We start from the raw sequence: 15,029 nt of genomic DNA, 5'->3' as shown, positions 1-15,029 counted from the left end.
GATCGAAGGGGTCCTGTAACTTATACTGACAACAAAAGGGAAGCATGATCAAAATGTGGTCTCTAAAATTTGCTCTCCAATTACATTATGATCTTCTACAAATCCACTTAAACAGATAAACAACTAATCCCTCAAATTCAGCTATTCTAAGAACAAAGACCATTTGACTCGTTTTGCCCCAAGGCACCAAATGTTTCAAAACTCTCTGGGAACAAAAATTATGCCTCACCTTTTAATAAATTTGCCTTGACAATCCAAAACATAGATAGTCAATTGGGGTACACATGAATAAAAAGCAAACATTTACAACCATGTTATTTATAAAGTACAATATACAAAAAATAAATAAAAAGCCAGACTCACTTTATAGGAACCAAAAACATATCAATACAAACAAAAAGAAACAAACCACAAAGCAATGAAGCAGGCCAGTATGAAGAAAGCTCGTACGAGTGAAGGCAGCTTTTCTTATAATTTCTAACTTGATATTGTTTGTTTGAAGCCAAATAAATCCAAATGCCTTACAAGTCTAGACGTGATCAAGGTCAAGATCAACAAAAACGTGTATAAAGTGTTCCCTCCTCTGGCTATATAAATCAAGTTTTCCCAAGAGTATACTAATTACCTACATTAGATAGTAAGTTTAAAGTACCAACCTTCTGAACCACAGATCTTAACCACTTAGTCTATAAAATAAATGTACAATCTTTACACAGCAGTTAGGGATCTGAATTATATGATCAGTCAGAGCATATGACAAATGAGTACTGACCCCGAGTCCCTACACAAACTTTTCCACCACCCACCAACACTTCATCTTATAAAATATTTCAAAGATTCTAAGTAAAGTTGTATGCTCAGTCTTCCATGATAAAACTCCCTAAGCCGGTAACTTCTACTATTATTTTGTAAATTACAAATTTTTCATCAGTCTAATTCATATATGAACTTCATAAATCTCTTATTCCACTGTAAGTATTTTAGAGCAGAATTTACAATGAAATAAGAGAATCATGAAAGGGTGTATCCTCTCCAACCTTTTTAAGTACTACTGGATTGAAAGGCACTCATCTTCCAGTTGCTCCACAATCAGAATGGTCATTAAATGCCATTAATAGCCCACTCTTAGCTCACTGCTTACTTCAGGCCAAAAAAGATCAACTTCCCACTACAGAGGTGAATTCTAATCATTCACACTTTAAAAAATAAAGTTAAATGACGTCATTTAATTTTCTGCCCCAATCTGTAAGATTTTGAAAATAGCATAAAATGGATTCAAAACCCTGTTATGATATGGCTTTTATTTAAAGTCTATTAAAACAGACTAAATTCCACATCCCATAATGGGTAAATAAACGGGCATGTTTGGGAAGGAAAAATATCAAGAGCTAGAGCCTTACTTTTTTACTTACATAATTATAACAGAATGCTGTAAAACTGTAAGGGAGCAAAGCATGCAGCTCCACTTTATCAAATACACAAGTTACAAAATTCCTCAGGAATGCTTAAATATATGGGAAGAATGGATGCCAAATATAATAGAAGGACAAGCATCTCCACACCCAGTGAAGTAACAGGTTTAGGCTTGTTTGTACAGCTCCCTAAAAATCTGAAAGATTACAAAAACCAAAATTCACAAAATTGGTCAAAAGTTGGATGGGAAACGTTCCACTCTAGACTAAAATGCCTAATCACACAAAATAGGTTGTACTTACACACTTACTAAACATTTTAATTTACTTTGGCTTATTGAATAAAAGACGCTTTGGATTAAACCAAACAAAAACTGTTATTTGCCCCTAAATAATTTTTTTTACTATGTAAGAGCACCTGGCCTCACTACTGAAATTTCTATTAAAAACACCTGAGTGTTTTTATTTTTTCAAAAGTGGTGTCATTTTATTTGCCTCTCAGGAAAAAGCCATAAAATTAATCAACTAAGACACAGCATTGTAATTTGCAGTAAAATCAACACATCTCTGTAAACGGTTTGGGGAAGAAAAAAAGCCCAGCCTTTTCATGTAAACATAATAAGCCTGTAATATGCTGCAGACAAACGCACTGCAAGGGGTGTGGAGGACCCGAGCTGATTAGATTACCACAACATCAGCCTGGGGCCGCCATTTTTAGAATCTGTAAAGGACAAAAGAGGGAAATTTCACTTTTTACTGCCCATCTCGGAGATTAAAGGAAAAAATGGACTGTTTTCCAATTAGGTATTGATGTCTCCACCCCAGAGTTGAATGCACCTCACTTAATTCTCTTCAAGGTCTCCAGAACTCCAAACACCTTACGTTATTCACATCTCTAAAAAGGGGGGAAACAGGCAAAACGGGGTTTACTCTATAGCCACTCTAGCGATTTCCCTTTGCCTTGAAACTGCATCGTTCTTAAGACAGAGTCTAGCAAGAACGGATCTCAACGGAGCTAAGGCCGGTGGAAGAGAGCCCTCCGGATTTGTTTTCTCTCTCCCCCTCCCCCGTTTAGCACAGTGAACCGTTTGTTTCTCTTCTGTGTCTGCTGCCACAGTGTTCGTGCCAATCCCTTGGTCAAAATCAGCTTCCCTGAAATGTGCCATATTGTGGCTTCTAAGCCTCCGCTACAGTAAAGGACGGCGATAATGCAAGAGGAGGGGGGGAGGAGACTGAAAAGGCTGGGTACTGGGGTGACCACCTCAGGGGCGGTTTTACCCTCTCCTGGAGAGGATGAAGAGCTGTCTCGTTCTCCCACAAAGGGAGATACCCAGGGCGTTCTTTCCACCCCCTTCGTATTTATGAGAAAATTAAACCTGAGACTGCCAGGCAAGAAATGAAAGCAGCAGAAGAAAATGGGGCCTAGACGGGTTCCCAGCACCTGAACGACATGCGGTAGAGGACAGGGAGAGCTGGCAGCTCCTGGGACCACTTCAACACAAACCCTACTAACAGTCACAAGCCTCCCTCCTCACACAAGCGGCCCTAACCCGCAGCCAGCGAGGAGCGCGCCCCCTCCCTAACTCCCACTCTCAAGGGGGTTTAACTGCCAATTTCCCATTCCCCAACCCTAAAACCCGCCATAATGTTCCCTTTCTAGGGACAGAGAAGATAAAGGATAAATTCGATTCAAACAACCAACGTCTTGCCCCCGCCAAGACACCTGAGAGCCAACGTCGACCCCCCCCCGCCGGAAAGATAAAGATGCGAAAGCCCCCTACCCCTGGAAACACACGTCCCTCCACCCCGCAAACCCCATGAACTCCCAAGGAGACGACAGGCACTGACCTGTGATGTTCACACACCAGACACCCGAACCCCGTTATTTGCTCGACCCTCAAGGAGTCTGTCCACACCTCCGCGGTCGGACGACCCCCCGACAGCAGCCACTGCGGACTCAGGACCCGGCTCCACACACCCCCTCCCCAAACAGCAGCGCGCAGCCTCTTCACCAGCAACCGAGGAGTAGGGGAGGGGGCACCGAGAAAGTCAACAGGAACGCAGAGGCGACGGCGAGGCTGCTCAAGAGTGTCTATGCCCCCTCTGTTGCCGCTCCCGAACTCAGGTACCGTCTCGGACTCGGCCCCCTGCGCCCGCTCAGTGTCACTGCCTCTCGCTCTGGGAAAATGGCGGCTGACGGCGGCGGCGGCCGCGGCGGCGGCGGCGGCGGCGGCGGCGGCGGCGGCGGCAAGTGCACGGGGCCCGCCCGCCCCGCTCCGCAGGGGCAGAGGGGGAGGGGACGAAGCTGTCCGCCGCCATTTTGCTTGTGGGCTGCCGCCCGCCGTTCCATCTCCACCGCGGCTAGAAGACAGCCAACTGGAGGCAGAGCGGTGGACAGAATCTCCGTCTATTTCACAAGAGATGCATTCAACAATTCACCGAAGGTTTGGGAAAGTTTCGGTATTTGATGGGATTGGTTCTTTATCCCCTTTCCCTGAGTAGCCCTCAAGTCTGGATATCGGTGAGCTTGGGCGCGCCACTGCTGGGTGGAAGGATAATGATTGGAGGCCCTGGAAAGACACCCCACCCCATGCACTTTCTCCCACTCCCAAAACCACCTCAGCCCTGGTCTGCCCTTCTCCCTCCCCCTCCTCAGTCTAGCCTCCAGCGCGGGATGAACTCGGTTGGGGTGTCACTCGACGCCCACTAGGGGCTGAGGCGGTTCCAGTGCGCAGGCTCCGAGCACCGGATAAAAGCGGAGCTGGCGAGTCCAGCGCCGTCTCGATGGAGGAGCGAGAAACGGAAGAGGTCGGGGGGAGAAGCAGCAGGAAAAATACAGCCACCGTCAGCGCCGCCTCCCTGCCACCGTGTATCGGGGTAAAAAGCTGCCGTTGCCGTCGGTGCAGTTGCCGTCTGTGCCTCCTACTTTGGCCCCGGGGAAGGATTTCCCCGCCGGCGGGACAATGTGCGGGGAGGGGAGCGGGAACTCCTTTATGCGGCGGTGATTAAACGAGGGAGGGTCAGAGAGACGGTTATCTCGAAGAACAAAGGGGCAAGCCAAAGAATAAAGGGTTTCCCCAGTAAAATAACACGGTGATTGCGGCTCCTGTTTTCGGGGTCTTTCCCCGTAATGGCGGTTTCCGTCTTCTAGCTCTACAGCCTCCCGGAGCGCTTGGTAAGCGGAGTCGGGAGAGGCAGAGGCGGTCCGTGCAGCCAATCAGTGCCCGAGGTGTTCTGTTGGGCGTGTCGTGATTGGCTAGCGGTGACCTCATGCTGCAGCAGCGGGCGGGGCCAGAGCCGTCGGGGGAGGCTGTTGCGGAGAGAGAGCAGTGACGATGGTGTTCATTGCTGCCGTGGCCGGTGTGGAACCCAAGCGGTGGCGAAGGGAATCTCAAGGCTTTTCCTTGACTATTTTCTCCTGTCCCTGCGCGAGGTGAGGGCCCCGGCTCGGCCTCTGCGAAACTTCGGGGTGCTGGCGTGGACGAGGAGACACCAATTTTCCCATGACTTTAATAACTGCGTCAGGGCAAGATGGCGCTGGGTCTCCTTGGGGCGCGGGGGGAGAGGCACGTCCACCGCCGCCGCAGCGCATGTGACCGGGCTGCATTTCTGTGGGGTTTGGCTCAGACCCAGGTTAGGGCGGGGGAGGGGAAAGGGCTGGGGCGGAGGAGACTGTGGTGCGGTCGGCGTCGGCCGCCTGAAGAGGAAGAGTTGACTGTTGAGGGCGCTTCGCTTCCCCCATACTGCTTATAACAGCCGCAGCTCTTAGGGAGAAGCCCCGGGAGGGACACTCCTTAGGGGGTGTGACGGCTGTTGGTGGAGGGGAAGGTTTGGCGCCGTATTTTCTTACCTGCCTTTCTCCTTGCGAGGTGTATTTACTTAAGGTGGCTGGTCTCTAATGTGGGAATCGGAATCAACCGTGAGTCCCGAAGGGCCACTGGACTGAGTAAAAAGGAGAGTCTAGTTCCTGGGCCACAGCGCCGAGGAGTATCGATTATTTTCTGAGAAAACGTAAAGTTTCTCAGATCCGAATGGCAAAATATTCCCTAAGTTTGGAAACAAGTGTAAAAGTCGTGATAATACCCAGGAACACTTTTAGTTACCTAAAAGAAGAAACCAAGGAGTGTATCATCTGAAATTTGAGGGGCCCTCTTCAAACTTGTCTTTTCCGTCTGTATTTACTTTCTTCCCGTTTCCTCCCTATCTGTATATTCTACAAGAATGTGAAATCTTATCAGTGGATTTGTTTTTTTAATTTAGACGTGATTAGTAATACAGAATAAAAGTTGCCAGTGTTGTACATGAAGTCGTAAGGCTGTTTTCAATACTCTTAGTCTTCTGTTTTTCTGTCGCCCTCTTACTGCGGTTTTTAAAAATAAAAGATGAAATTATAATCAGTTTTGGTAAATACTATTAAGATTCCTGCACCAGTATGAAATATTAAAGCGTACCTCTATAAATCACTTTTGTACAAGTATGAATTTTAATTTTAGTATTTGGAACCTTGGTAGGTGAAGATTTCCAGCAGCTCAGAAGTTCTTATGGTCGATATTGGCAGATTGAGTAAGAAAGACTAATTTTGTTTTTGTCTTTTCCCACTTAGCCAAACTAATAGCCATTAACTGAACTAGAGAAGATTTAAAAGGGCTTCTCTCCTTGGGTGGTGTTGAGTGAGAGCTGGGAGTTATTCAACAAAGACTTTTCCACCTAACTCCTGACTTGCTTTTTGACTGAATACCTATATTTGGTGCTTGGAGGAAATGCTTGTTGGACCTGAAAAGATGAGTTAACCTGGAGTCAAGGTTGCACTATTTCCTTTAGTCTTAGTTGTAGACTTGGTAGTTTGAAAACAACATTGAATTTTTAATATTTATTTTAAGTACTACAAAGATTTTAGAGTTCAAAACTTTTTTGTGTGTTCTATGAATATAAATTGGGCATTTTACCTATAAGAATTCTTGAATAATTTCAGGGGTCTATTATGTGTAAGTAACGACTCCCTTACCCTTATAGCAATTTTCTTACGGCTTAGAAAAGAGGAACTAAATATGAAGTCAGTAGATTTAAAGGCAATTTTCAGAAGGTTTTAACTTCACTGTGCCTTAATAAGGAAGAGAGGCCATATTGCAAGCTAATGGAAACAAATCCTTGTTTTGTTTTGTACTTTTAAGTAGCTTAGGTCCTCATTGTTCCTAATTGCCAAACCCATGAACCTCTTGAGCTCTAATTTTTCTTTACTTTCCTGTGGCATTTAAAATACTACTTGCAGTTACTTCTTGTCTTTGTCTGTCTTCTTGCATTATATTAATATGTTCTCCCTAGATAATTTCCTTTGTGCCTGTTCTCTAATGAAACACCCAAATTTTCATCTCAGAGCTGCAGATGCAGTGCTTAGGTTTACCAGGGGCCACAGGCTTCCTGAATTCATAAAAATATTATGCTTGGTACTTTATTCCAAACTGTAAAATCAACAACAACAACAACAAAAAACCCGTCTTTTGATCACCACAGTTTTGAGAAGAGGTAGAGGGTTGATGAGGCTCAGTGGCAGGGTTTCCTCCCCTTTCACAGTGAGATGGGGTGGGGAGGCAGCTGATGGGACAGCCATAGTGCTGCCCCGCGAAAGGGTGTGAAGACAACTGGCCTTAGTATTTTTCAACATCCATATTTCTCACATCTAGCAGACATTTTAACCTACAAACTTCAACAGTATACAAACACCGGTTGTTATCTGGGTTTACAGTTCCTTGATGTATTTGGGGTTTATCAAGTTATGTAGTACTGCTTGCTCTGATACTAGAGGATCCAATAAGTTTTGCCCTTGTATTTTTGTCACTTTTTCTCTTGTCATTTACGTGTCACCGTGCCAGCCACTAGTAGCTACATGTGTTTTATGTATTATAAGGTTGGCATTCCAGTAATAGGGCTTATTAAAATTGTATGTAAAATGAAGCTCTGCGGTAAATCAAATTTGGGCTTTTGGCATAAACATTGATAACCCTTTTGTCTGCTCTTAAAGTTTTGGGGGTGGATTTTTGAATAGTCATTGTCTATCTTTTGACATACTTGCTGAAACAATTCAAAGTAAAAAAAAAAAATATTCAGAATTACATGTGACTTTCACTGGATTTTGTTTTTATATAAAACTTTCCTTTGCCCCACCCCACCCCTGACTTTAATGGCCTTTAAATGTAGAATGAAAAGATTTATATCTGAGAACTGTTTGAGTTGAAACCATTAAATATACCTTAAAATGTTATGGTTAAACAGCATTACAGCCTGCTTAGTTTAACTTCCTGAAAAAAAATGCCATCTCTCGTTCTTGCTGGGCGAGGTGTTAACACTAAACCTAAAATGCATATTTGCAAATGGTGGTCAAAAAAATTTTCCAGGGTGTGGATACCTTGAGTCAACTTGATTATTTTTAAGGAGAGGTAATAAGTTTGTTCCTAAATATCTAAAAACCATTTTGGAAATTACCTGCCCTCTGCCATCCAAAAAGAATCAGGTCCATAGTCTCTTCCCTGTTGACGTTTAGTTCAAGTTTGAAACATCTGTAAGTACGGGATTTCACCTGGAAACTAGAAAAACTAATAGTATTCTGCTTCTGCCTAAATGAAGCAGATAGGAAGTAGCAAAAACAGATTTCACCATTCTCTGGAGTGGTCCAAGAAAAGTATTTTATGCCATCTTGTCCTTCAGTGCTTATGTTTGCCATAAACTCTGCATACTTAAATGCTTATCTTGCACTTGTATTTCTTACAAAAGAAAAGTGGGTATGGGGGGTTTTTGTTTCTCTTTTATTGTATGCACGCCACAAAACAGAAAAGGCCATGGTCAACATTGTCTTTTTGAGGTACAGAGTATACCTTCAGTAAACAACTATCTTTTATATAGTGCTGGTCCTAATAAATTGGTTATGGACCCAGGGTAAATGGTATTTCATACAACTGAAAGCAAGTTAAATTATGTAGCAATTTATTCCTAGAGATTATTATCACTTTAATATTTTTTTGGTGTCACTTTAATATTTTTTATCCTCAAAAGTATTTACTTTTACAGGTACCCCTCCCAAAGTATAATAGTATTTGTGTCTTAGACTTAAAACTATATTCTTGTTTTCCCTCTCCAGTTTCTTTGTTCTTGGGACAGATTGGAACTCTAGCTCTAATTTCAGTCAAATAATTTGCATTCCTACCATATTTAAGATACCTGGAACATAATTCTTAGCTGTTAACATTTTTCAGTTAGGTTGACAAGATAAACTACTCAGTAGTTTACAAAAATCCTTTGAAAAATTAGATGGCTGAGAGGAGATATTCTGCCCATAACATCAGAGGTCAAGGGTTCACTTGTGCCAGCTGTAGACTTTAAATGTCTAAAAGTTAACTAGTTCCCTTTCTCCACAGCCTTTTAAGTAAGTTTTATCTTATGGAATAAGAAAAGACTATATGCAGTTATTTGCATTTATAACATTTTGTGAAGTCTTGTATTCTTATATGCTCCAGGCGTGGGTGGTCTTATATAACCTATAGCAGTTGATGCCTTAGAATATAACTTTTTAAAATACCATGGTTCCCTGGTGGCGCAGTGGTTGAGAGTCCGCCTGCCGATGCAGGGGACGCCGGTTCGTGCCCCGGTCCGGGAAGATCCCACATGCCGCTGGGCGTGGGCCCGTGAGCCATGGCCGCTGGGCATGGGCCCGTGAGCCATGGCCGCTGAGCCTGCGTGTCCGGAGCCCGCAACGGGAGAGGCCACAACAGTGAGAAGCCCGCGTACCGCAAAAACAAAAAACAAAAAACCATGGTTTATATGCTAATACCCTTTGCTAGTTGCTACTCCTGTCTTTCCTGTTTTCATTAGTTGCTTTCCTCTGCTTCTTAATTGTTGCTATTTCCCAGTGTTGTGACCCCATCCACTTTTTCACCAATTATATTAATCAGTTCCCACACCTTTACCTATTGATGACTCCAGAATTTATCATCTCTGAACTCAGTTGGAACTACTAAATATCTTACCTGTCCCTTAGGTACTTCAAACTAAACAAATTCAAAACTGAGCTATTTTTGCTTTTAAACTTCTCCTTTTGTTTCTCTTTTTTATTTTATTACTTTTTGTTCTCCCCTTCTAGGTTAACTTACATAGTCAAACATCTTTCCAAACAATTTTTTTTGCTTAAAACACTCAGTTCATCACATTTGAGGATCAAGCTGGAACACAACCTATGATATGCAGGTTTGTTCATTTGTCTCCTGCTTATGAGCCTCATGGGTCACCACTAAAGTTAAAATGACCCAAGTCTACATAGCTGCTCTTTTTATCTCCAGAAAATGAGACATTCCCTTTTCTTTGTTAATTCTGTATCTATCACACTGTCATGTTCATGTTCCTCTTTTCTGTTAGTTTATGAGATATTGGTAGACGGTGTCTCATCTTTGTAGCTAAAGTGCAAAGTTCCTGGCATGTAATAGGCACTCAGTTTTGTTGTACACATAACGTAATATGCTTTGATGGTAAATGCCTGAAAATTTCGTGATAGCATGTGTTTTTGTTAATAGCAACTCAGTTGGATATACAAATGGTTGCAAAATGCTCTGGTTGATTCCATACCATTATGTTACAGAACTTTGGGTTTGTTTCCCCCGCCCCATTTAACACCTATTTTGCCAGTGGTGTTAGCCCTCTAATCTGGTTTCTGCCACCTGGTTCTCTTCACTTAAATATTTGTACCTGTTACTAATTCTACTCTATTAATTTATAACCTAGTTTGGGATTAAGCCACGTAGGTATTTACTGTAAGCATTCAGCCAGGAACCCAAGTTAACAGGTAATGTGCTTCGTAGAAGAAATCGAATTTTTGAACTAGGAGGCAAAATGTTTGTGGATTTCAGTAATGGATGCGGTGGGGACAGTGAAACTGTATTTGCCGTCAGCACGGCTTTATGTGCAAAGGCATAGAACAGGAATAGAAAAAACATGTTCTAAGTATAAGAAACCCGTTTGACTAGTCTTGCATGAAGTACATTGAGAGATGAGACAGGAAAAGAAGCTGGATTAAAACCAGATGATTTCATTATTTTTTTAAAATCTAGAGTCCTTTTGGCAATGAAGCTCAAGCCATTTATTCTCTCTTTTTTTTCCTCCTCTTTTATTTTGAGGAAGTAGTCTCAAAGAGGGAAATGACTGGCTTAAGTCTCACAGTAGGTTTGGCACCCAGATATTGCTAAAACGTCAACTCAGGTCTTGATGTTTTAACTTTTATGCTGAGAATCCATGTAGCACAGGCAACCTGTGTTTATACCTATATAGCAAAAGCCAGAACTTATCATTTTCTTGCTACATCAGGAAATACGTCTTTTTTTTTCTTTTTGGCTGTGCCACGCAGCTTGTGGGATCTTGGTTCCCCAACCAGGGATCGAACCTGGGCCCGTGGCAGTGAGAGCGCAGACTCCTAACCACTGGACTGCCAGGGAATTCCCTGGAAACATACCTTGATTCCTTACTTCCTTATTAAAATGCAAGGCTCCCAAAAACTTAACTAAAATGCTTCAAATTTCAGGATAGCATTTTTGTTCATGTTTGTACATCTTAAATTCATTATGCCCATGCAAAATTCATTTTTAATGGCTTTTAGAACATGTGTGAACATTTGGCAGTCAGAAGAAATGATAGAATTTAAGGGTTTTTTTAGGTGACGTGTAAGCCCTCGTTTCAGCACGTAAGGTAAGGTATTGTTAAATATGGTACTGTATTGGTCTTACAGCTGTTTCTGAAGGTTGTTCTGCTACCTTGAAGAATGAGCCCTCCAAGGCTCCAACAGTTGCACATTTTGAAAAAAACAGCTTGACTTATACTGCTTGTATATCAAGGGTCTGATTTGTAGTTTGTACTTAAAACTGTTTTGTTTTGTTAGAGGCTAACATTTTAGATACCAAAGTCATAATTGTAAATGTCCATAGATAGCTAAACGTCAGAAGACGCTAAGAATGAATACCATTTATACAGTCATCCCTTGGTATCCGTGGGGCAAGGATATGGAGGGACAATTGTACTTAATGTATGTCAGCTGAGCTTGCGTTACCTTTGCCTTATGGTTAGTTTTTAGTGATAGACTTAATTTTGATTTAGGCTTTTAACAAATGAGGAAATTAATATCCATCAAGATCACTTGGTTTTACGGACTTTATTTTCCTAGGTATGATCAAATTTGATATTTTCTTTTTTCCTTCATTTTTATATGAATCCAGTCACCTAATCAATGCTTATGTTAAATAAGTCATTCGTGTTTGTTTTCAGTACTTTATGTATCCTGTGTCTTGCTCTCCTAGGTGATCATTAACATAGAGTAGGCACCTAATTTTTGGTTCCCGTTCTTACTGGCTCTCCCTTTTTTCCACCCCTATACTCTACAGACTTCCCTCTTGATTAATAACTATACAATTATATATATATATATATATATATAAACAATGTATACTCTTCATATATATGTGTATCAAAGTGTTTTTGTTATCCTTACCTCTGTAGGCAGTAATTAGTTCTATTTAACTAACAAATCAAACTTTGGTATTATTGAAGCCCTCAGCCTCTGTAAAGATGACCAGAGGTTAGCATAGTTAAATTGAGGGGGAGATTAAGACTTTCTTAAACTTTACTCATATTAAGCTACAAAGTAAACTGACCTTGAATTGCAGTTAGGTAGTAGATTACTTCCTAATTCATAGCCTTAGGTCCAAATAGCCTTCTCTGAAATTAAAAACAAAACAGAAAACATTGGAAGTAGTAGAGGTTTATGTCATGAAAATCAAAATTTCATGATTATGAGACTTTAATAGCTGTGGCATAGTTATTTCTCTGTATACCTGCCTTTTTTCTATCAGCCAAATGGTCATTATCAAATTATGTTCAAGGATAAGGACTAAATTCTGAGAGGAGTTTAATCGGAGGCCAAGTTCAAAGGGTAATTTTTTTAAGGTAAACTCTTTAAACACATGGTTAAGTTTTCTGTACCAGGTGCTTAGTAAAATCATTTATTTGTGGAAGAGAAGCAGATGCTTGGTTTTCTATGCATAAACTCCCCCAGCCTTTGCCATCATGTATTCCAAAAATAATAGTAATAAACAATATTAGGTTATGTCTTCCATTTTTAAAACTGTGAAACAAGTCATATGTTCCCCTTGGAATAAATTTTCGATTTGTAAATAAACTGAAATCGTTTTTCCTTGTAATGCATTTTTGTGAAATAACTATAATTTGTGTGAAAATTAAAATATAATCATTGTGAAATATAAATTAGCAAAGTAAAATGAAGGAACCAGATTACAAAATCAAGTTATGAGGTAAGGCTTAAGAAGATGGGAAGAGGACAGTTAAGCATTCATATATACATTTTTAATCTCTTTGGAAAGGAATTCTCATTGTAAAGAATATCTTCATAGCATAAAATTTGGTATTTTAGAACTCAATTATTACAGCCAGACCAGCAAAGTTCTTAAAACTTGGGGCCCCAGAATGTTCAGGTGAAGGTACATGTGTACGGTACTGGTCCTGTTTAGATTGAGGGTGTAGGAAGAGTTTTGACATCACAGGCTATTTTGACTTAAAGCATGAACTTGAAAGTAGTTTCATTTTTTAGAGGTTGATTATTCATTCCCTTGCAGCCTCTCCCTCTCACTGGCAGAACTTATTTCCTTGCTTGCTCATTCTGTTACTATGCATCAAAGAGGCATTGTGTACCAGAAGTCTTTAAGCTACTCCCAAGAAAGGTACTTATAAGAACCGGGTACTTGTTAATCATAATAAACAGTCTGTCGAGGTGCATGGGTAACTCCCTGATGTATTAGTAGCAGTCAGCAACTAGATAGCTTCCCAACAAGCGCGTTATATTAGTTCCTTCTAAATCAAGGACTTCTGCTTCATAATCTAGGTCTTGTGTCTCATACGAGCCTTTATAACATAGAATGGTTAAGGTGGGAAAGGCTCACACTTTATATATCCCTGGAATACAGAGCCATTGTTTTGACTTCAAGGATTTAGGACAAATCGAACAATGTGTGTCCATAGACATCTGAGATATGAGTCAACAAAGCTAAATAATTATTCTGTAGGGTTTTTTTGGTAGAATGTAGCAATCCAGTATGTAGGAGAGGCAAACTAAAAAGAAATAGTTGGCAGGATTTTAGACCTAATCAAATACCTTGGTTCCTAGACTTTGGGATTTCTTGAATGAATCAAATGATAAATATGGAAACCAATATAGTTACTATTTTTAGTTCTCTAAACAGCAACACCATATCCTTGGTTTTAAAAAAAACGGGTGTTAACAGCAAATAAGGACATAGTCTCAATTAAAAAAATTAAATTATTTTGAAAAACCTGCTATATTGTTCTTATTTTCCTGTGGAATAATGAAAAATTATCCAAAATTCATTTTAGATTGTTATTTGTGAATCATTCATGTATCTCAACTCTCATTTTAATTGTGACAAGTCAGTCTTAGACGAATGTAAGAGGCTTATAAATTTTCAGCAGAATCTGTTTAAATGAGGATATGTCCATGAATACAGCCATTAAAATTATTTTTAAAGAATCATTTCAGGGCATCACATACTACAAAGAAATGGTAACAAAAATATGAAAAACAGATTACAATTTGTAGGGCTTTTGTATATTGTGTTTGCTTTGATAGAAATGGGGGTAAAGGAAGTAAAGTACAGTGGTTTCACTGGTTCTCTCTGGGTTGTAGGCATACAGATGGATTTTCTACAACAGACAAGTATTACCAGAAAGCATTTTTTTCAAAGTTGTTCTAGTTTGTAATGATAAGGCAAAATGCTTGGATATTATTTTTTATAATGGGATGCAAACAGTATGGTCTACAACTTGTCAGAACCCAGGAACCATCCTCAATTTTTTAATACTTTGTGTCTGTTATGTCCCTAAGTAATGTCCATTCTGAGTTTTTATTTCTTGGTCTGACCCCCCTTGTCTTCATGACCATTGCCACTACTTTAGTTCAGGCCTGGCATAGAGTAGTCAGTCGCCCTGAATATTTGCCAAATAAATGCGTCTAACTATGTGGTGATGTAGCTTACTCTGCTTTAATCTTGCCCTTTCTAATCCATCTGTCATCCTTCAAAGTGATTTTACTAAAATGTGAGTCTGATCTTACTTGAAATGCTTTTAATGGAGTCCATGCTTCTTAGAGTGGCATAAAGGAAGGCCCTCTGATTTGTTGTCTCCTGCCTTTTTTTCCAATCAGAGATCCAGTTGCTGCTCCTTTTGCTTCGACCCACATTACTGCTTTCAGTTCCCTAAACTTACCTTGCTCTCTCAGACCTCCTTTCTTTTTGTTATTACCTTTTCATGGAATCCCCTTACTCTCCCCCTTGTGAATGCATCCTTCAGTTCAAATGTTTTTCCTCTTTGAAGCTTTCTCTGGTGCTCTTCCAAGAAGTCTACTGTTATTTATAATTCCATGTACCTTTTACTTAGTTCTGTTATAGCAGTTTGTTGTATTGGGTTGGCCAAAAAGTTTGTTTGGGTTTTTCCGTAACATCTTACGAAAAACCTGAATGAACTTTTGGGCCAACCCAAATTATTTAGAATCTCCTCACC

At 40.7% G+C, this 15,029-nt stretch overlaps 1 protein-coding gene and 1 long non-coding RNA gene across 4 annotated transcripts in view; one reads left to right on the top strand and one right to left on the bottom strand.

Moving 5' to 3' along the window:
• Positions 1 to 3,618, bottom strand: part of KMT2E (lysine methyltransferase 2E (inactive)) — a 99,466-nt gene extending 95,848 nt beyond the window's left edge. For all 3 annotated transcript variants that reach the window (XM_030834335.3, XM_030834338.3, XM_030834340.3), the window contains exon 1: positions 3,261 to 3,618. The gene's annotated coding sequence lies outside the window, so the exon portion shown is untranslated. The remainder of the gene's footprint in view (positions 1 to 3,260) is intronic.
• Positions 3,619 to 3,711: 93 nt separating this feature from the next.
• On the top strand, positions 3,712 to 5,712 carry LOC115840891 (uncharacterized). The gene is made up of 2 exons (XR_011377684.1): positions 3,712 to 3,856; positions 4,069 to 5,712. It is a non-coding gene; the product is annotated as an uncharacterized lncRNA (long non-coding RNA).
• Positions 5,713 to 15,029: the final 9,317 nt, after the last annotated feature.

The sequence above is a fragment of the Globicephala melas genome, chromosome 9 (genome assembly GCF_963455315.2).
Source record: "Globicephala melas chromosome 9, mGloMel1.2, whole genome shotgun sequence".
Taxonomy (NCBI): Eukaryota; Metazoa; Chordata; class Mammalia; order Artiodactyla; family Delphinidae; genus Globicephala; species Globicephala melas.
The sequence above is the reverse complement of the archived record's forward strand: the minus strand, read 5'-3'. Positions and strand labels throughout refer to the sequence as shown.